The 22861-nt window shown below is 45.0% G+C and overlaps 1 protein-coding gene across 1 annotated transcript in view; it reads right to left on the bottom strand.

The window, feature by feature from the left end:
• LOC121544773 (5-hydroxytryptamine receptor 4) overlaps nucleotides 1-22048 on the bottom strand; it is a 139517-nt gene extending 117469 nt beyond the window's left edge. The window contains exon 1 of the mRNA XM_041854912.2: nucleotides 21811-22048. The gene's annotated coding sequence lies outside the window, so the exon portion shown is untranslated. The remainder of the gene's footprint in view (nucleotides 1-21810) is intronic.
• Nucleotides 22049-22861: the final 813 nt, after the last annotated feature.

Here is a 22861-nt window from a genome sequence, read left to right on the forward strand (position 1 = left end):
GGTAAAAGGCCGCTTGCAAAGACTCCTCGTTCCAACCACTCTCCACAGCCAACGTCTTGAACTCGATCACGAAGTCGGCCACGCTGCGAGTTCCTTGGTGAAGAGAAAACAGACGCCTAGCTGCGTCCCTCCCTCGGACGGAATGGTCGAAGAGCTTCCTCATCTCGGCCGTGAACCCCTGGTATGAAGCCATGCAGGGATCCTGTCGTTCCCAAACGGCTGAAGCCCACTCCAGCGCTCGACCACGCAGCAACTCAATCAAAAAGGCTATCCTAGCCTTGTCAGTGGCATAAGAGTAGGGCTGTAGATCGAACACTAATCCACACTGCATAAGGAAGGAACGGCATCTTCCCAGCTCCCCTCATACTTATCCGGCGTCGGAACCTTGGGCTCACGGAGGGACACAACTTCAGAAGCGGCAGGCGAGATGGGTGAAACCGGTAGTGAGTCCTCCACCGGACACTGGCGTTGGTTCTGGACCTCCATCAGGCCGGTAGAAAGGTTCCGAACTGACAACGCGATCTCCTGTAGTACCGTGCTATGATGGCCCAACATCTTCTCCTGCTGGGTAATGGCATGGCGAACGGAGTCCAGGTCCGCTGGGTTCATAATTGGCCGGATCGTTCTGTCACAGTTCCCTCAGCCAGAACCCAAAAGCAGACCAGGACAAGGAGAGTTGAACGAAAGTGAGGGTTTATTCGGATACAAACAAAAGGTGCAGTATAATCCAGGGACAGAGCGGGCGGCGTGGTTGAGTAGTTGGGGGTGCAGTACTGGGTCCAGTGATGGCTCGGCAGCCGCCGACCATCAGGCAGAGGTGGGGTGAAGGTTCCGGACGTGTGACTGCAGGTGGAACAAAAACGGAGGTAAGAACACAAAAAACTCAACAAAGTACAAAATAACAAAACTCACGCTAGAACGCTCTAACTGATACACAGAACACCTACTGTTCATGGCTAACGATCCGGCAGGAACTGGATGTTGGGCCAGAGCCTAAGAAAGGTGCTGATTAGGCCCAGGTGTGCAGATTGCTAATGGGAAGCAGGTGCGGAAACCAGAGCGCTCCCCGGAGCGTTCCCGAACCCTCGGGAAACTGGAGATTACGACCAGGACCCGACTCAGACAGCCGGGATCGTTACATAGACGCCGCCACCATCACCTATGCGGAGTTCTCCCGCCGCTTCAGGGCCGTGTTCGACCATCCACCTGAGGGGAAAGCGGCGGGGGAGCGTCTATTCTACCTCCGTCAGGGGAAGAGGAGCGCACAGGAGTTCGCCCTGGAATTCCGGACTCTAGCGGCAGATGCAGTGTGGAATGAACGGGCCCTCATCGACCACTTTCGATGCAGTCTACGGGAGGACGTCCGCCGAGAGTTGGCCTGCAGGGACACCAACCTCACGTTCGACCAGTTGGTGGACATGTCCATCCGTCTTGACACCCTGCTGGCCACCCGTGGACGTCCCGAGTGGGGGCCGTCCATTCCATCCTCCAGCACCTCCGAGCCGAGCCCTATGGAGCTCGGGGGTGCTGGCGCTAGAGAGAGGAGGAGAAGGAGCCCGAGGGGGGCCGTCCCCTGCACCAACTGTGGCTGTGGAGGGCACACTGCGGCTAGGTGCTGGGGAGGGTCTCCAGGGGGACGGGACAACAGGCCACGCACAGGGGAGCCCTTCCAGGTGAGTAGGCGCCCCACTTACCCAGAGCTCTCTGTTGTGCACTTCTGTATACCTGTAAGATTTCCACAGGTTGCACCTCATTCCCAGCATAAGGCGCTAGTATATTCAGGCGCAGCTGGGAATTTTGTTGATCGGAAATTTTGTTTAGAGTTAGGGATTCCCCTCCTTCCTGTTGAAGCTCCATTTCCCGTTCATGCACTAGATAGCCGTCCGTTGGGATCGGGGTTGATTAGGGAGGTCACAGCGCCACTTAGGATGTGTACGCAGGGGGGTCATGAGGAAACTATTCAGCTATATCTGATCGACTCTCCTGCGTATCCGGTGGTGCTGGGAATTCCCTGGTTGAGTACCCATAATCCTTCCATTTCGTGGCAACAGAGGGCTCTCAAGGAGTGGTCTGCCCAGTGTGAGGGGCAATGTCTAGGTGTTTCCGTGGGGGCGACCTCGGTGGAGAGTCCAAACCAGGTGCCCGCAATGCACATTCCCCCTGAGTATGAGGATTTGGCACTTGTGTTCAGTAAATCGAGGGCGACGCAGTTGCCTCCTCATAGACAGGGGGATTGTGCGATAGACCTCCAGGCAGGAGCAGCGCTTCCGCGGAGCCACGTGTATCCTCTGTCTCAAGAGGAGAAGAGGGCTATGGAGACTTACATAGCCGAATCTCTGAGACAAGGATACATACGGCCCTCCACTTCCCCTGCGTCCTCTGGCTTCTTTTTTGTGAAGAAAAAGATGGAGGGTTGCGCCCGTGCATTGATTACCGTAGTCTCAATCAGATCACTGTGAAATACAGTTATCCACTCCCTCTGATTGCGACTATGACGGAGTCATTGCACGGAGCGCGTTTCTTCACAAAACTGGATCTCAGGAGCGCATATAACTTGGTGCGCATTAGGGAGGGCGATGAATGGAAGACAGCATTTAGTACCAACTCGGGTCATTACGAGTCTCTCGTCATGCCATACGGGTTGATGAATGCTCCTTCAGTCTTCCAATCCTTCGTGGATGAGATCTTCCGGGACATGCAGGGGCAAGGTGTGGTCGTGTACATTGATGACATTCTGGTGTACTCTTCTACCCGAGCCGAGCATGTAGCCCTGGTGCGCCGAGTGTTGAGGAGGCTGTTGGAGCACGACCTGTATGTCAAGGCAGAGAAATGTCTGTTTTTCCAGGAGTCGGTCTCCTTTTTGGGTTATCGGTTGGCCGCGTCAGGGGTGAAGATGGAGGTGGACCGTGTGTCAGCCGTGCGTAATTGGCAAACCCCAACCACGGTTAAAGAGGTGCAGCAGTTTTTGGGGTTTGCAAATTACTACCGGAGGTTTATCCGGGGTTTTGGACAGGTGGCAGCTCCCATAACGTCCCTTTTGAAGGGGGGTCCGGTGCGTTTGCAGTGGTCAGCCGAGGCGGACAGGGCTTTTGGGAGACTGAAGGACCTGTTTACGTCGGCTCCGGTGCTGGCGCATCCGGATCCCGCTTTACCATTTCAGGTAGAGGTGAACGCGTCAGAGGCCGGTATTGGGGCCGTACTATCGCAACGGTCCGGCACGCCACCTAAACTCCGCCCCTGTGCTTTTTACTCTAAGAAGCTCAGCCCGGCGGAGCGAAATTATGACGTAGGGGACAGGGAGCTGTTAGCCGTGGAACAGGCCCTAAAGGTGTGGAGGCATTGGCTTGAGGGGGCTCAACACTCCTTTTCTCATTTTGACTGACCACCATAACCTGGAGTACATCCAGGCAGCTAGGAGATTGAACCCTCGTCAGGCGCGGTGGAACATGTTTCTAGCCTGGTTCGTATTTAAAATCACGTACATCCCTGAGTCCCAGAACGGTAAGGCAGACGCCCTGTCCCGGCGGTATGACACAGAGGAGAGGTCCGTTGAGCCCACTCCTATACTGCCGGAGTCGTGTCTGGTGGCACCGGTAGTGTGGGAGGTCGATGCGGAAATCGAGCGGGCGTTGCGTACCGACCCTAGCCCTCCACAGTGTCCTGTGGGTCGGACGTACGTTCCGCTCGAGGTTCGGGATCGACTGTTTTACTGGGCTCACACGTCACCCTCCTCTGGACATCCTGGTATTGGCCGGACAGTGCACTGTCTTAGCGCTAAGTACTGGTGGCCAACGTTAGCCAGGGATGTGAGGGTTTATGTCTCCTCTTGCTCGGTGTGCGCCCAGTGTAAGGCGCCTAGACACCTGCCCAGGGGAAAGTTACAACCCCTGCCCGTTCCACAACGACCCTGGTCTCACCTCTCGGTGGATTTCGTCACAAACCTTCCCCCCTCGCAGGGGAGTACCACTATACTGGTCGTTGTGGATCGGTTCTCTAAGGCCTGTCGTCTCCTCCCCATGCCGGGTCTCCCTACTGCCCTACAGACCGCTGAGGCACTATTCACCCATGTCTTTCGGCACTACGGGGTACCCGAGGATATAGTGTCTGATCGAGGTCCCCAGTTCACCTCCAGAGTCTGGAGGGCGTTCATGGAGCGCTTGGGGGTCTCGGTGAGCCTTACCTCGGGTTACCACCTGGAGAGCAATGGGCAGGTAGAACGTGTGAACCAGGATGTGGGTAGGTTTCTGAGATCGTATTGCCAGAGCCGGCCGGAGGAGTGGGCGAGGTATGTCCCCTGGGCAGAGATGGCCCAGAACTCTCTCCGCCACTCCTCCACCAACCTAACCCCTTTCCAATGTGTGTTAGGGTACCAGCCGGTTCTGGCACCGTGGCATCAGAGCCAGATCGAGGCCCCTGCTGTGGATGAGTAGGTGCGGCGCTCGGAGGAGACGTGGAACGCTGCACACGTCCAGCTGCAGCGGGACATCCGTCGACAAAAGGCGAGCGCCGATCTCCACCGCAGTGAGGGGCCGGTGTACGCACCTGGAGATCGAGTCTGGCTCTCGACCAGAAACCTACCCCTCCGCCTGCCCTGCCGGAAGCTGGGTCGGCGGTTTGTGGGGCCTTTTAAAGTCCTGAGGAGACTGAACGAGGTGTGTTACAGGTTACAACTGCCTATTGATTATAACATTAACCCCTCGTTCCATGTGTCTCTTCTCAGGCCGGTGGTAGCTGGTCCACTCCAGGACTGTGAGATTGGAGAGACTCCTCCGCCCCCACTGGACATCGAGGGGGCTCCGGCGTACACAGTTCGGTCCATCTTGGATTCGAGACGTCGGATGGGGGGTCTCCAATATCTCGTGGAGTGGGAGGGGTACGACCCGGAGGAACGGTGCTGGGTGCCGAGGAGGGACATCTTAGACCCGTCGCTCCTGACTGAGTTCCACCGTGGTCATCTCACGCGCCCTGCTCCGCGTCCTCCTGGTCGTCCCCGAGGCCGGGGTCGGCGCACAGCTGGAGCCGCGCGTCAAGGGGGGGGTACTGTCACGGTTTCGGCCGAGGCTGCTCCTCCTCCTTGCTCGGGCAGGCTTCGGCGGTCGTCGTCCCCGGAGTACTAGCTACCACCGTTGTATGTTATCGATGTTTGTTTGGTTTTGTCTTCGCTGTACACCTGTTCCCTGTTAGTGTTAATTATGTATCCTATAAGTTTCTCGTTTGTTAGTCGTGTGTTGTGTGTATTGTTCCGCCTGTCTGTTAGTGCTGTCCTTTTGCCTATTGCTTGTTTAGGACCGTCGCACTGTTTTCGTGCGCATTCAGTATTTTGGTGTTTTACGCACTGTTGCGTAATCGTTCGCCTCCGGGTTTGTTTAGGCCCGTTTTGTTTATTTTGTCGTCTAGTAAAGTCTGGTTAGACGAAGCTTCTGTGTCCTGCGCTTGATTCCAACACCACATCCACATCAGCTTCCTGACAATCCCCTGAGAAATACTGTACTAATCTTATCAAACAAGTTAAACAAATTAAAATAAAATATTTTTCAATATGATCATCTCCACATGGCCTATCTTCCCAATAGGTCTACATTAAAATGCAATCAAAATGCAAACAATACAGTTCTAAAAATGTCATACGTTTTTTTTTATCGCTGTTGCTACATTAAAATTGTATAGCTAATAGGCTATGTGTTTTTTGTAGATCGACTGAGGTGAATTAACCTACAGCAGCCAAGGTGATAATGGCTGGGGTCATTTTGGCTTGTTTTTGCTGTTCACCAAATAGTAAATAACCCTTCCGGACCTCACTAAACCTCAAACCCTAGTTACGGCCCTGGTGCTACACAGTGTTTGTGGAGAGGAGTGGCTAGCCAGCTAACCATCAACAAAGCCAGAGAAAGGAGGACGAGAGGTGACGGCGAGGTGAGATTCCGAAGGCTGCGGACCTGACTGTCTCTCTGACTCTGACTGACCAGCTCCCTCCGAGACCATCAATGCTTCCTCCGCTCTCACTACCATTTGATCTGTTTCAACTCCCAGATTACCATCTTTTATTCAGCTCCCAACCTAACTGACTTGCAGATTTTTAAAATAGTTTTTTTGTTCAAATTACTTGTATGTGCGGTATGCTGCAATTCAGTTTTTAGCTGCCAAGTAGCCTGCATGTAGTAACACTTGAATACTAAACCACTACTACTACTGTATAAGGATAATGCAGCTGTAAGACTGACATATTTCTTAACATGCTCACAACCTAAAATTTGATATAAATTATGAAACAATTGTGCACGTCAAGTTATAGTCATGTACTGTATATAAAATTACTATACTTTCTATTCAGCACTTCCAAAGAAACGTTTTAAATGTGTATCTTTTACTTTTTGCTATTGGATTAAATGGTAGTTAAAATGACTAAATGCTGAGCCTATCATTATCTGATGTAGAGTTTTGAAAATATACCACTTGCATCTGAAAAATCTGCCAAGGTGATTGAAAAGAACTGTAAGTGACACAATGATGTTCATGTGTGATAAGCGTTACTTACATGTGTTATGTAGCACAGGATATTGTATGTCGACAAGGGCCTGAATTCATTATTTTATTTCAGGAAAATTATTTCCAACATTTACAGTAGAACTCCACTTTCTAGCATAGAATATTATATTATTATTTATATGTAAATGTAAATATTATGTTGATTCAGTGAGTGTGTGTTTATGTTTGTGCAAACAACTCTTAAAATGTGATTTTTGTAATACAGACAGTGGCTGTGGTGAATGACAATCTTGCTTGTCTGAGTGAAAAAATAAATCCTTGCCAAAAAACACAGAAACAGAAAACGTTTATCTCTTCAAACAGAAAAGCACAACACTGCTATAATGTCATGAAAAAATAATTCTCTATTTATTTCTCAGTGACTGATATTAACAAAAACGGTTACTCTACAGGGATGGACATGATATAACTTAATCAATTACTATAAACAACAAAATGAACCGTTACAGAGTGTCAGCGAAGAACAACTTTCCACTCTTGTGGTTTCCTAAAAAATGTTTTTGGGTCTCGGTCTTTTTACATTTACATTTACATCATTTAGCAGACGCTCTTATCCAGAGCGACGTACACATTTTTGACATTCTCTTCTCTATTAAATGAGCCACAACTAATGTATCATTTTAAAGCTGTTTTCACAAGCTTTATGGACTGTTTAAAATACAGTACCAGTCAAAGGTTTGGACACACCTACTCATTCAAGGGTTTTTCTTAATTTTTACTATTTTCTACATTGTAGAATAATATTGAGACATCAAAACTATGAAATAGCACATATGAAATCCTGTAGTAACCAAAAAAGTGTAAAACAAATCAAAATATATTTTATATTTGAGATTCTTCAAACGGCCACCCTTTGCCTTGATGACAGCTTTGCACACTCTTGGCATTCTCTCAACCAGCTTCACCTGGAATGCTTTTCCAACAGTCTTGAAGGAGTTCCCACATATGCTGAGCACTTGTTGGCTGCTTTTCCTTCACTCTGCGGTCCGACTCATCCCAAACTATCTCAATTGGGTTGAGGTCAGGGGATTGTGGAGAGCAGGTCATCTGATGCAGGACTCCATCACTCTCCTTCTTGGTAAAATAGCCCTTACACAGCCTGGAGGTGTGTTGGGTCATTGTCCTGTTGAAAAACAAATGATAGTCCCACTAAGCCCAAACCAGATGGGATGGCGTATTGCTGCAGAATGATGTGGTAGCCATGCTGGTTAAGTGTGCATTGAATTTTAAATAAATCACAGACAGTGTCACCAATAAAGCACCCCAACACCATAACACCTCCTCCTCCATGCTTTACGGTGGGAAATACACATGCGGAGATCATCCGTTCACCCACACCGCGTCTCACAAAGACAAGGCGGTTGGAACCAAAAATCTCAAATTTGGACTCATGTTTCTTGGCCCAAGCAGGTCTCTTCTTATTATTGGTGTCCTTTAGTAGTGGTTACTTTGCAGCAATTCAACCATGAAGGCCTGATTCACACAGTCCCCTCTGAACAGTTGATGTTGAGATGTGTCTGTGACTTGAAATAAATGAAGTATTTATTTGGGCTGCAATTTCTGAGGCTGGTAAATCTAATGAACGTATCCTCTGCAGCAGAGGTAACTCTGGGTCTTCCATTCCTGTGGCGGTCCTCATGAGAGCCAATTTCATCATAGAGTTTGATGGTTTTTGCGACTGCACTTGAAGAAACTTCAAAGTTCTTGAAATGTTACGTATTGACTGACCTTCATGTCTTAAAGTAATGATGGACTGTTGTTTCTCTTTGCTTGTTTGAGCTGTTCTTGCCATAATATGGACTTGGTCTTTTATCAAATAGGGCAATCTTCTGTATACCCCCCCTACCTTGTCACAACTCATCTGATTGGCTCAAACACATTAAGAAGGAAATAAATTCCACAGATGAACTTTTAACAAGGTGCACCTGTTAATTGAAATGCATTCCAGGTGACTACCGCATGAAGCTGGTTGAGAGAATGCCAAGAGTGTGCAAAGCTGTCATCAAGGCAAAGGGTGGCTATTTTGAAGAATCTCAAATATAACATATATTTTGATTTGTTTAACACTTTTTTGGTTAGTACAGGATTCCATATGTGTTATTTCGTAGTTTTGATGTCTTCACTATTATTTTACAATGTAAAACATTTTTAAAATAAAGAAAAACTCTTGAATGAGTACGCGTGTCCAAACTTTTGACTGGTAGTATATGTATGAAAAACGTTGTTTTTCAGTCTCTCATGTCTCTTATGATCAGTGTTCCAGTGACACAGTCAGTGCAGCCTCAATGCAGTAAATATAAGCAATAGTAGGAACACAAAGGACACACTTCATAGCAGCCCCTTGACTGCGCAAAGCACAAGCTCTCTACGGAGGTCTGATCAATAGGAGAAAATGGTGAGAAACTGCAGAGACAGGGAAATCTCTCACTGTTCTCTTGCTGTTCATTTCTGGGGTCAGCGCACGCTGTCTATAATTACCAACTGGGGTGAAAAAATGTTTTATATGCAGCTTTCACGTTCCACTCTTTTCACCAATAACACTATTTAGGTTCTCGATACATTGTGGAAAGAATGGCTATTCAGAAAGTCATCAGACAAGGCATTCTTATGACAAACTGAGTATCAGGACAGGAATCACATACTGTACTTCCTCAGCCACATCCATGTATTAATTTCTACAAAGTGGACATGTGGAGTAGTTTCTGTAAGTCCTCTACCTATCAAAAATACAGTACATTTGATGAAGTCTGATACTGTATGTTTCCACTGAGACCTGTAATTGAACAGAGAGTTATTCTCCTCTCTCCCCAGGTTAACTGATGGGACAGTGAGTCTGTGCCGTGCCGGGCCGTGAGACAGATAGAGGGCTTCAGAGTATATAGAACTTCTCCGGGAGTTCTGAGACAGGGCGTAAAGTGTACATAGGAATGGAAGCTGTCAGAGAGTTTGTTTTCACATCTAACCTTTAGCTCTTGGGTTTGCTCAGCTCCACAGAGTTCTAATGTGACGTGAAAGTGGAGTCTATTGATCCTCCAAAAAGGCCCTCTCCATGCCGTGCCATTCATCAGAACACATCCTCTATCTAGTATCTACCACACACCTCGCCTGGCACCGCCACTGCCTTATTGACTGGCTGCTGGATTGTTTCGTAAGCACACTTTGACCAGCCAGGCAGGCAGACAAGCAGGCAGGCAGGCAGGCAGGCAGCTCACATTGGAGCAGAGATTAATAGCCTTCGAGTCACCCCAGCTAATCATCAGAACACACTTGCTTTACCTTGCCTTTACTCCTGGCTCTCCACTGTATGAACCGTTTATCTCTGTCTTGCTGGGAGAATCAGCGAAAACAGAAATCACCACATGTAATATGTAACACCAGCTTCATCAGCAGCATGGATGCTGTAGATACTGATTAAGAATTCATAAACCAAGCCCAAAGATGTATTTTCGTTTGTCAAAGGTTTACCTCTTAGTATCCTGAAGCACAGAAGTGTAATACATTTTATTTGTTAAATCAGAGAGTGGAATTACTGCAAAGTGTAGCATAGCGAGTGATTTTTCATCGAAAATACAGTCATTACAGATACACATTGTAAGTGAACCGAAGTTAGTATTGTTACTGTTGTTTAACTACATTTATTTAGCCTTTATTTTAACAGGGAGTCATGCTGAGACCAGGGGTTGGAACCAAAATTATTTTTGTTCTGAACAGAACCATCATTTTTTTCGTTCCGTTCCACTGTTCCAACCAGCAAAACAAAGTTCTGAACATTTAGCTCGACATTAAATGACTTCACCAATCAGTGCAGAAAGAGCAGCTTGCTATGGAGCGGGGAAGATACAGTGGGGAAAAAAGTATTTAGTCAGCCACCAATTGTGCAAGTTCTCCCACTTAAAAAGATGAGAGAGGCCTGTAATTTTCATCATAGGTACACGTCAACTATGACAGACAAATTGAGATTTTTTTTCTTCAGAAAATCACATTGTAGGATTTTTAATGAATTTATTTGCAAATTATGGTGGAAAATAAGTATTTGGTCACCTACAAACAAGCAAGATTTCTGGCTCTCACAGACCTGTAACTTCTTCTTTAAGAGGCTCCTCTGTCCTCCACTCGTTACCTGTATTAATGGCACCTGTTTGAACTTGTTATCAGTATAAAAGACACCTGTCCACAACCTCAAACAGTCACACTCCAAACTCCACTATGGTCAAGACCAAAGAGCTGTCAAAGGACACCAGAAACAAAATTGTAGACCTGCACCAGGCTGGGAAGACTGAATCTGCAATAGGTAAGCAGCTTGGTTTGAAGAAATCAACTGTGGGAGCAATTATTAGGAAATGGAAGACATACAAGACCACTGATAATCTCCCTCGATCTGGGGCTCCACGCAAGATCTCACCCCGTGGGGTCAAAATGATCACAGGAACGGTGAGCAAAAATCCCAGAACCACACGGGGGGACCTAGTGAATGACCTGCAGAGAGCTGGGACCAAAGTAACAAAGCCTACCATCAGTAACACAACTACGCCGCCAGGGACTCAAATCCTGCAGTGCCAGACGTGTCCCCCTGCTTAAGCCAGTACATGTCCAGGCCCGTCTGAAGTTTGCTAGAGTGCATTTGGATGATCCAGAAGAGGATTGGGAGAATGTCATATGGTCAGATGAAACCAAAATAGAACTTTTAGGTAAAAACTAAACTCGTCATGTTTGGAGGACAAAGAATGCTGAGTTGCATCCAAAGAACACCATACCTACTGTGAAGCATGGGGGTGGAAACATCATGCTTTGGGGCTGTTTTTCTGCAAAGGGACCAGGACGACTGATCCGTGTAAAGGAAAGAATGAATGGGGCCATGTATCGTGAGATTTTGAGTGAAAACCTCCTTCCATCAGCAAGGGCATTGAAGATGAAACGTGGCTGGGTCTTTCAGCATGACAATGATCCCAAATACACCGCCCGGGCAACGAAGGAGTGGCATCGTAAGAAGCATTTCAAGGTCCTGGAGTGGCCTAGCCAGTCTCCAGATCTCAACCCCATAGAAAATCTTTGGAGGGAGTTGAAAGTCTGTGTTGCCCAGCGACAGCCCCAAAACATCACTGCTCTAGAGGAGATCTGCATGGAGGAATGGGCCAAAATACCAGCAACAGTGTGTGAAAACCTTGTGAAGACTTACAGAAAACGTTTGACCTGTGTCATTGCCAACAAAGGGTATATAACAAAGTATTGAGAAACTTTTGTTATTGACCAAATACTTATTTTCCACCATAATTTGCAAATAAATTCATTAAAAATCCTACAATGTGATTTTCTGGAGAAAAAAAAATCTCATTTTGTCTGTCATAGTTGACGTGTACCTATGATGAAAATTACAGGCCTCTCTCATCTTTTTCAGTGGGAGAACTTGCACAATTGGTGGTTGACTAAATACTTTTTTCCCACACTGTATTTAATCTGTATAGGATTGCAGGTGGGGAGAGAGCGAAAGAGGGTGGAGGAGGAGGCTTGGCTTGAAGCGCTGGGCATCTTGTTATGAAATGCATTATCTGAATTAGGCCCACAGAATTTTACCTAAGGAGGAGCGGCTTCTATGGAGGAGCTTTGAATGTCTTTGAACTTCCGAGAGTTGGCTTAACGTTGGACCAGAGCTAATGTTAGCTAGCTAGGACCAGTGCCGATTTTAGCATGTAAATATTGGTGGGGCAAAAAAATAAATAATGTGGGATGCATGCCAGCAAAGTCACTACACAACACAACACTAAACAATACATTAATTGCACTATAACGGTGACAAACGGTGCCCACAAACTGTTAGGGCCTACATAAAGCTGTCGCAACAGCAGAGTCCCAACAGCAGTCCCAACACCTTACCACTGCTACACCTGGCTATCAGCGGAGCCTTGTCTGGCAGCAAAACAGTTCATTCAGCCTCATTTACTGCCTTTAAAAAAACATAGCTGATATGGCTGACTTGCTTAAACAAATGTGGTTACTACTGACAATTGAGATGTACAAACTATGGCATAAAGTGATGACAAGCGGATAAGAGGCAATCTGTAATTTCGATTAAGACATTAATGAGAGTGCTAGGACGGGCGTAGTCAATATAACTATTTGTTCAGCACTTTTGAAATGTACAGCGACAGAATTCAGAACATGGGCCGTTCTTACAGTGACACCAAGTCAGAACCGTAGGATAAATAAAGGGGGCATATAAGCAGACAATGAAAGCTCTTACAATATTCAATGATTACATTTCTCTAAAACAGGTTATTGGCTACATGTGTATGACCAAGTCAGAACAGTAGGCAAAATTAAGAGGGGAAAATAGACCAAATTATTAGGGTGAGCAGCACATGGGCTACTAACAGTCAGCACTGAGACTGGACCACTCAGGAACACTCAACACCTCTTGGAAAGCCATTCTGGTATGTAATTGTCCCGCTGAAAAATAAATCCGAAATCTGAGGCGGGTTTTCCTCAAATTATTTACCCGGGCTTTGCTCTTTTCATGTTTATTTTGATCCTGATAAACTCCCCAGGCCCTGCCAGTGACAAGCATACCCGTAACATGATGCTGCCACCACAATACTTGACAATACAGAAGGTATGTTTTGGATTTGACCCAAACCTGTAGTTTTTAACTCACGGCAAAAAGTTCATTTATTTGCAATGTTGTCTTGCAGTTTTACACTGGGCAAAAAGGATCCATTTTAGGGGATATCTTTATATGATACGTTTTTGATATTCTAGAGAATACAGATATTTGGAGATTTGTGGATATGCACCATATCCTGACAAATTCTGAATCCAGATGTGTCTTTTAGACATTTTGATATTGGGATTACTCCGAATATCACACATGGACATTTCCGATGGCCGGATATGGAGTCATTCGATATCCTGAGATATGTGACATCTTATTTTCTCTCTTCATGTTGACAACTACTGACTGTGTTTTCTCAGCACATTGACGATAGGAAGCTATATTGAGTTCAGATATCCATCTCTTGGCTGAGGTCAGTATCAGGATCTTGATATGCATTTTGATATGCTAAATAAGGACAATTTCTGATGCTTATTTGAGTTTTGACGACATGCTCAATAATTGGACAAATATTAAATCCATATAATTCTTTCAGACACTATAATTTTTGTATTCCCTCTGGATAAAGGCGTGCACAAACCGCAAGCACTGTAACTGGTAGCCTAGCAACAAGAATTGCATATTTTCTGCTGCAGGGTTCCAACTGTCATTTTTGAATTTGGGCGCCTCAAACAAGTGTGTAAATGGTGTGGTCGAACTGACAACTGGAGAAACAAAGAAATTAGAAGCTGTTCAGAAAATATCTCAAAGAAGTTAAAGCTAAAGTGAGCAGGTAATTTGAGATATGTTTTATTTATCATAGTAACTAGAATCAAGACAGTTAGCTAGCTGGCCAGTAGCCAGTAGGACTAGGTACCTAGGCATGATGGGGGGGGGGGGGCATTGATGCGAGTAACCAGTCTTGTTCAGTATATTGCAATACATCCGGGTATCTCAAGTACACCGGTAAAACACTGGAGTTACAGTAATTAACATTTACCAACAGATGGCATCATTGTGCCATCTTCCACCCATAACATCTTCCCTTTTATAAAATAGGACAGGAGCTGTCAATTCACTAACAAAACAAACCTAGTAGTAATTTCCAACATGAACAGTTACTTTTTTTTGTGACTTGCTGGGGTTCCGTCTTTTGTCATGCGACCCCTATGACCATCAGAGTTCTGAGTAGATGCTGGCTCAGCAATCCGAAGGTCAACCCTGTTACGACGGTACAGTGATCCATTCACTTCGACCAAGTAGGAGCGTGGTGCCACTTTCTGTACACAGGATCAGAGTCTCCAGAGGCCCGTCCGGTCCCCTGGTAGTGGCTTCATTCGCACCGTTTCACCCACCCTGAGCTCAGGTAAGTCTTTTGCTGATTTGTCGTAGATGAACTTGGAGACCTGTCTTCTGTGACGTAGCTTCACCAGCACGTCTGTCACCACACATGGCTCCAGGAGAGTGCTTGCTACTGGCAGAGCTGCTTTTAAACGCCGTGCCATGAGGCGCTGGGCCGGGCTGCTATCCATGTCTTCTGTCGGGGTATTGCGCCACTGCAGGATTGCTTTCCAGGCATCTTTGCCCTCTCACAGAGCTTTTTTGCAGAGGTTCTTTGCGATTTTGACTGCTGACTCAGCCTTCCCATTAGCTTTTGGGTGTCGTGGTGATGAAGTGACGTGCTCGAATTCCCATTCTGCAGCAAATTTTCGGAACTCACATCCGGAGAATTGGGGTCCATTATCTGAAATTACCCTATCTGGCTGGCCATAGCGGGCAAACTGAGCCTTGCAGCGTTTGATCGTTGTCTCTGCTGAGAGGTCGGGAGGAGGTCAATCTCCCAGAAGTCTGAGTAATGATCAACTACCAGCAGAAAGTCTTTGCCACTGTGCTGGAAGAGATCTAGACTTACTATCTGCCAGGGGCGCATTGGTAGCTCTTGGGACATCATCGTCTCTCTCTGTTGCTCAATGGCATATTCATTGCAGATTGTGCATTTACTGACATAGTCTTTGATTTCACTCTGCATTCCTGGCCAATACAGTGTGTCACGTGCTTGTCTGTAACAGGCCTCACCTCCTATGTGACTTGAGTGCACGCGCGCCAACATCTCAGGGCGCAGAGACCGGGGAATAACGACTCTCTGACCCTTGAATATTACTCAGTTTTGAACACTGAGCTCTTCTTTGACTGGCCAATATTCTCTGATGGCTAAAGCAGTTTCTTCCTTGCAGTCGGGCCAGCCCATCAGAATCACAGACCTCAATGCCTGGAGTTGCTCGTCCCTGCCTGTGTGCTGTCTGATTTGTATAAGGCGCTGGTCCGTAACATTGAGATAGTCAGCCTGGTTGATGTGTTCAACATCCACTTGCTCTGTTTGTAAGCTGCACACTGCGTGTTGTTCATGCATGGAGCGTGTGTGAGTGCCTGATGCAGTAGCCCTGCTGAGCGTGTCACTCACATACATCTCTGGCCCTGGCTTATACACCACCTTGAGGTTGTAGTTTTGTAGGGCCAGTAGCATGCTCTGCAGTCGTTTCGGGGCATTCAGGAGAGGCTTGCTGAATATAGCAATAAGGGGCTTGTGATCTGTCTCTGCGGTAATATTTTCATGCCCGTACAGGTAGTGGTGGAAGCGTTGGCATGCAAACACAATGCTGAGGCACTCCTTCTCTATCTGGGCATAGTTCTGCTCTGTTGGAGTGAGTGCCCTAGAGGCGAATGCCACAGGCTGGCCCTCTTGCATGAGGCAACAGCCCAGTCCATACTGGCTTGAGTCACTCTGAATCGTGACAGGTTTTGACACATCGTAGTATCGCAGTACAGGTGTCTGGGTGACCAGTTGTTTTATTTCCCTCACCGCTGTGTCATGTTTTGGGAGCCAATGCCAGATGGTGTTCTTGTCCATGAGCCTCCTTAGTGGTTCACACACTTCAGAGAGCCGCGGTAGGAACTTGGCCAGGTAGGTGACGAATCCGACGAAGCGCTGCACTGCCTTCACATCAGATGGGTGGGGCATATCCAAGACAGCCTTCACTTTTTCTGGATCCGCCTTCAATCCGGTGGAGGACAAGATGTGGCCATGAAAGCGAACCTCTGGCACTTTAAACTGAAGCTTTTTTATGCTTAGCCTTAGCTTGACCTGTCTGCATCTGACCATCAGGGCCAGCAGCTTGGCGTCATGGTCACATTCTGCCTCCTCATCACTGTCCCCACAGCCCACTACGAGGATGTCATCTGCTATGGGTTCCACGCGCTGAGTCCCATCAACAGCTCGTGCTGTTTCCGCTGATACACCTCTGGAGCCACGGAGACACCAAACGGGAGCTTCAACCACCTCTTCCTGCCCCAGGGTGTCCAAAAGGTGGTCATGTAGCTGCTGGGCTCGTCAAGCTTGCACTGCAGGAAGGCATCTCTGGCGTCCACGAGCGTGAAGACTCTGGCCTTTGGGAGCTTGTAAAGAACATCCTCCAACGTGGGCATAATGTAATGTGAATGTCTCAGAGCCCGGTTGAGGTTTTTAGGATCCATGCATATCCGTAGCTTGTCTGGTTTCTTGACGATAACCATATTACTTATCCAGTCTGTAGGCTCGGTGACGGATATGATGTGGCCATCTGCTTCGTATTTGTCAAGCTGAGCCTTCGTAGCTGCTTTCATGGCCACTGGTACATTGCGGGTGCACACTGGACTGGCTGGATTGCTGCATCCAACTCAAAGTGGACTTCGCCGGGGAACTGACTCGACCGGTGCGTTGAAGACATCATGGTACTTGCTTAGGAGAGTCTCCTTGCTCAGGGGCCCAGCCTGGACTTTGTCTATAATGTTAAGATCAGCTGGGATGGTGAAGTTAATAAGCCCAAGGCGCTCGCATGTAGAACCTGACAGTAATGGCTGTTGACTAGCCTCAACTATTTCAAACTCAAGAGTGTGTTTCTGGCCACGTAAAACACACTCTGTCACAAACAGGCCTAAAGAGGTCATGAACTGGCCTGAATACAGTTTCAGCTTGGTGCTACTCTGTGTGAGTTTGTCTCTGGGCGCGAGCCTCCTTTTATCTTTAAGGCTCATAACGTTACATGTGGCCCCTGAATCTAGCTGGCATTGCTGTGGTTTATTATTAAGTAGCAGAGTGACAAACAATTTTTTTCCTTTTGCCCTTACTGCCCCTATGCACTCGCTAGCATATACATCCTCTGTGCTGTTGTTCCCTTCATCTGTGTTTATTTCAATGGAGTGCACTTTACCCTCCTTTCTCTTGCTTTTCATGCAGGCCCTTGCGATGTGATTAGCTGTACCACAGGATTTGCATATTTTTCCATAGGCTGGGCAGTGTTCATTTCCTCATCCATGAGAAATGCCACAATATCGGCATGCATTGGGGTTGTCTACTGCAGAGTTGTCTGTAGTATTAGCATTAGCTGTGGCAAAAGGGAATTTCTTTACTGTCTGCCTGAATGTAGCATTGACATTGTCCATATGTTGCCTTTCTAGCTCCATGGACTTTATCCGTATATCCGTAAGCTCTGCTGCACGGCATGTCTCCACTGCCAAGACCAGTGTCAGGTCACGTTCTCTCAGCAAACGTCTGCGGGTCTCTGATCAGTTCATCTCTTAAAGCACCATAGTCACATGTAACTGCCTTTTCCCTTAGCTTAGTGACAAAGCTGTCAATGGACTCCCCGTCCTCCTGTTTGCAACAACCGAAAACATAACTTCCCGAAGTCCCGTTGCTAGTGCATAGTCCTCCCATTCACCTCTAAACGTATCCCAGTTTGTGCTCCAATCTCCGCTGAGCTTCATAACGGCGGGAGGGGAAATGTTCGCTGCCATGTCTAAACGGTGCTAACAACACTGAAGCTAACTAGCAAACTCAATCTAGCTAAGGACAATTCCGGAGAAGTTTTACTCAACTAAGCTTTTTTTTTTTTTTTTAAACCAGAACAGGTGACTCTAATTTGCGGAAAGCATGGTTAGTTATCCGACTCTGACACCATGTTTGAATGTTAAATGACGAGGCAGAGGCATTGATGCGAGTAACCAGTCTTGTTCAATATATTGCAATACATCCGGGTATCTCAAGTACACCGGTAAAACACTGGAGTTGCAGTAATTAACATTTACCAACAGATGGCATCATTGTACCATCTTCCACCCATAACACTAACTTGTTATGTTAGCCTAGGTAACAAATAACGAAAATTGCCTTCCCCTCAGGGAAAAACATTTTTACCCCCTATCAAGCCTCAAGGTGACTGCTAACATTTTACAACGTTTAGCCGTATTTTGTATTACTGGTTAATATAAGCTAGCTAGCTAGCAACTTGGCTAGCTAGTTAGTTCCAGCCAGTTAGTTTTCTCATCATGAATGAAGCAGGTAGAGTAGCTACCTTGTGGTATGTTTATGTCTAATGACAATATTTTCTTGCAATATCGATACAATTTTGATTCATGATTTATGCATTGACAGTTTGGAGTGGATCACAGACCAACACTCGACCACCACATTTGGTTTGGACTGCAAGGGACAGCCGCTGAGGACCCAATTTGCACCCATCGCATCGTCTATGATAACAAACATGGCAGGCAGGGGTATTGAGGGGGTGCAACTTGAATTTTCTGTTAAATAAATAAAATACATTTTTTCGCAAAGATTGGCCTATGTTTGCATCTTTCCAGAAAACATGTGATGTGATTGGAGCTCTGGATTTGCTATGCTGCATTTTCTTAAACATAAATAGCAGAGATGTGCTTTGGAAATAGCAACTTGGAATAAATATGACGATGTTTGCCTTTCCGTGCCTTGTATAGCCTACTGCTGAATATGGTGCAAATGTATGCTGATGTGAAGAAGCACAATGATTTTCAACACCTGATTTTCAACACCTGAACAGGTAAAATAATTTGGGTGCTGGACATTTCATGAATCGGAAAAAGCCCTTTTTCGATCAGACGAGGATGAAACATTCAAATATCTATGATTCACATATCATGCAAGGATATCTATTGAAATTATGCATTTTTGGAGAAATACGGATACATAAATGATCAGGTAATGACTACAGATATGATACATTTTTGAAAATAGGCATGAGTATAGAGGCTTACCCTTTCCAGAGTTAAAATATTCTAGAAGTATGTAAACGGGTGCACGCGCATCAGGTGCTTGTCTTGAACGTATCTCAAGATATCTACCTGGACTCATACGATAGCTGGGAGATTTCGGAGGTCCGGATTGGATGCATGTAGAAACTGTCCCATTACGGAGAATATCCTAGCTCCGTATATGAAATTAAGGACATTCATATCTGGAGCTTGTCTACTCCTTATAATGAATACAATTTCAGATATATGGAAATACATAGATAAGATATGCCCTGATATTTTACCTTTATTTAACTAGGCAAGTCAGTTAAGAACAAATTCTTATTTACAATGACGGCCTACACGGCCGGTTGTGATACAGCCTGGAATCGGACCGCTGCGCCACTCGGGAGACCATTTTCACCCAGTGTTACTCAACGGCCTTGTTGCAAACAGAATGTATGATTCAGAGTGTATTTTTTTAACACAGGCGTACTTCATTTGACTTTGTTATACAGGCCAGTAATGTGGAATGAATGCAATATTGTTGATCCTCTGTATTTTCAAGTGTTGTGGTGGCAGCATCATGTTATGGGTATGCTTGTTACCGGCATGGACTGGGGAGTATGTAAGGATCAAAATAAATATGAAAGGAGCAAAGCCAGGTAAAAGGTTATAGGAAAACCTGCCATAGTCTTCTGAAAACCTAACCCCGGGAAAGAGTTGTATTCTTCAGTGAGACAATTACAAATGTTGTTATGCCAAAGTCAAACCAAACTGGCTTTCCAAGAGGTGTTGAGTGTTCCTAAATGGTCTAGTCTCAGTCTGTCCTTAAATCTACTTAAAAATCTATGACAAGGTTTGACTTGCTGTCCATCAATGATTCCCAACCAAACTGACTGAGCTTGAGCAATTTTTGCCAAAACAATGGATATGTTGCCCTAAGAGTTAAGAGTTGTGCAAGGTTAGTAGAATCTTATTCAACATGATTCACAGCTGTAATGCATACCAAAGGTGCTTCATCCAAGTATTAAACCTGCAATATGCTTCTCGTTCTTAAGTTCCGTTTTTGCGTCTTTTACTTTTGGTTTTGTACACAAGCTTCAAACAGCTGAAAATACAATATTTTTAGTTATGGAAAAGATAATTCACAGCGGTTTAGATGGTACAATGATTCTTTACACTATAATTGCTTGTTTTGTCACATAAACTAAAATTAGGTGAACTATTCGAATTTTAGCAACCAGGAAATTGCGGAGCGATTTCTGCATAGTGCACCTTTAAATGTTCAATAATTTTTCCTTCACTTTGAAAATATGGAGTAGGTTGGGTAGATCGGTAGGTAAAAAATATAATTTAATACTTTTTTTTAATTACGTTTTAAGGCCACAAAATGTGAAAACTGTGAAAGGGGTGTGTAGACTTTCACTTTCACTTGCGACTACTTAGATTAAATATGCATCCAAATTGAAAGAGTGACTTGGTGCTGTGAACAAATTACTTTGTGAATGTATTTGTTGTACTCAGTCAATTGTTAGAATTTTGAAACATGAGTCATTTTCATGATCTATTTAGATTTTTGTGCTTAGACTTGTGAAAACGTACCACATTCTTGATTGAAAAAAACTGTAACACCATCTTTACTGCATTTTATTATTTGATTCTACAAAACGTTATGCTGTTTTCAAATGAAACAAAATACATTGCTTTTGTTAAAGCTTTTGGAATTGATTTGTATACTAAAAGAAGGTGTATGGAAAAAGTGTAATTATATTATAATTCGGATTTTATTAGAGACAGGTGAGGTAAGGCACGGCTGGAGTAGCTTTGATCGAGGTGCATTGGTTAACCTTGATTGCTCCATCAAATAGCCTGTATGGCTAGCTTACATAATGTGCCAGTGTACATTTGTCATTGTAAATGTCAGATGTAACTTCACTGCAGTGTTCATATGCATACATAGAAAACCACACTAATAACAATTGGTTATTATATATTACTGTAGGCAAAATGTGGGCAAATGTGTGTAGTTCTTTTGATATTAACTTTCATACTTTGAAACAATGTGAAGTGTGACTATTCTAATTATTGATTTTAAGTAGGCTAGCTATAAGCATGCAGTGCTGTTTTAGTATTTTTCTATGTAGATAGTTTCCAATATTCCTAGTATACATTTGGTCTGGGGTTGTAATAACTATGATACAAGTGATGGTCTAATGTAAACAACAATCCATAATCCATTAATATTATTTTGGGTATCCACTAACACATTTTGTCAGTGCTGGAGGCCATCTCCAATATACAGTCACAACATGTGAATGAAAAGCTGGGGCAATAGCACAGCATGATTCCTAAACAAATCAATAAGTGGATTTACAACTACAAGATAATGGCCTTTTCTTCATTAGTGTCAAAGTTAGGGACAACATCACATATAGTGAGTGTCAGTGTCCTGTCCTCCCTCGTATAGAATTAACTTCCATAATAATTTTTATGTAAGTGTCAATTATAAACACTTTATACAACACAAATATGACAAATTGCACATAAGGGCTAGATTATTATATACAATAATAATCATACAGCACACTTACCATTTCCTTGTGGAGACGCCGGGTCCCAAAACCATTTTACAAATCTATATCCCCCTTGAGAAAAATCACATTTTCGACTTGTATCAAAACACAGTTAAGAAGTGATTATTGATTTTTTTGCGACTGCAATTTAAGAGCTGTTCCCTGCGGACATTAACAAAGCGAAATCGTTTTCCATGTATCCTGAGTGCAGTCGGAAGTATGAGCGCAAATGTAAAAGGCTGGGCGGATTCGTACGCGTTGGTCACCACCGCGCGCTGTTCTGTGGTTGAAGTGCTTGGAAAGCGAGCCCTAGGTATTCCCAGCAAATTGCACCTTCAAGCCCCTCCTCTTTCGCGTGGTCTCTAGTTATGTGGTAAAATAAGCTCCGTTTAAAATCGGTTTCATTGTCGCTTCAAAATTGTTTGATGCATGTAGGCTTGGTGATAAGTGAAATTCATTGTGAATTGAATTGCTTGAACATGTGGACTTGCAAGACAGATTCCACTAGTGTAAATTGCTTTGTCATACCACTTTTTTCTGATAATTCTTTATCTTGTATTTTTTCAATTAAAATATGTTACTGTACAGTCTACTACTAATCACTGTGATATGGACTGTTGGCAAAGCAACCCTTATGTAATATTTGACAAGATGTATTCTCGAAATGGAAAAGCCCTGGGTAAAATATTGTTAGGGGTTGCAGCCAAACTGTGAAACATATTGTTATTCTTAGATTATTATGGTTTTATAACTCAAGCATAGATTGGTCACTTTTTTTCTAATTTGGCACAAGGAAACTAGAGGCCATGAGTAACTTGGTCAAAAAGAATGGCAGAGATTGGCCTATAGGTGGCGCTGTTATAAGCAGTCTCACTTAAACCCTCATATCTGCCACCCCATTTGACCTAGAGACTTGACACTTTGTGTGTAGGTGTCTTTCCTCATGCTGAACAAATTTGCCTTAAGGACCCATAAGGTCTGTCAGGATAGTATTTAGTATTTTATTAGGATCCCCATTAGCTGTTTCTGAAGTAGCAGCTACTCTTCCTGGGGTCCACACAAAACACAA

Source organism: Coregonus clupeaformis, chromosome 3 (assembly GCF_020615455.1).
Source record: "Coregonus clupeaformis isolate EN_2021a chromosome 3, ASM2061545v1, whole genome shotgun sequence".
Taxonomy (NCBI): Eukaryota; Metazoa; Chordata; class Actinopteri; order Salmoniformes; family Salmonidae; genus Coregonus; species Coregonus clupeaformis.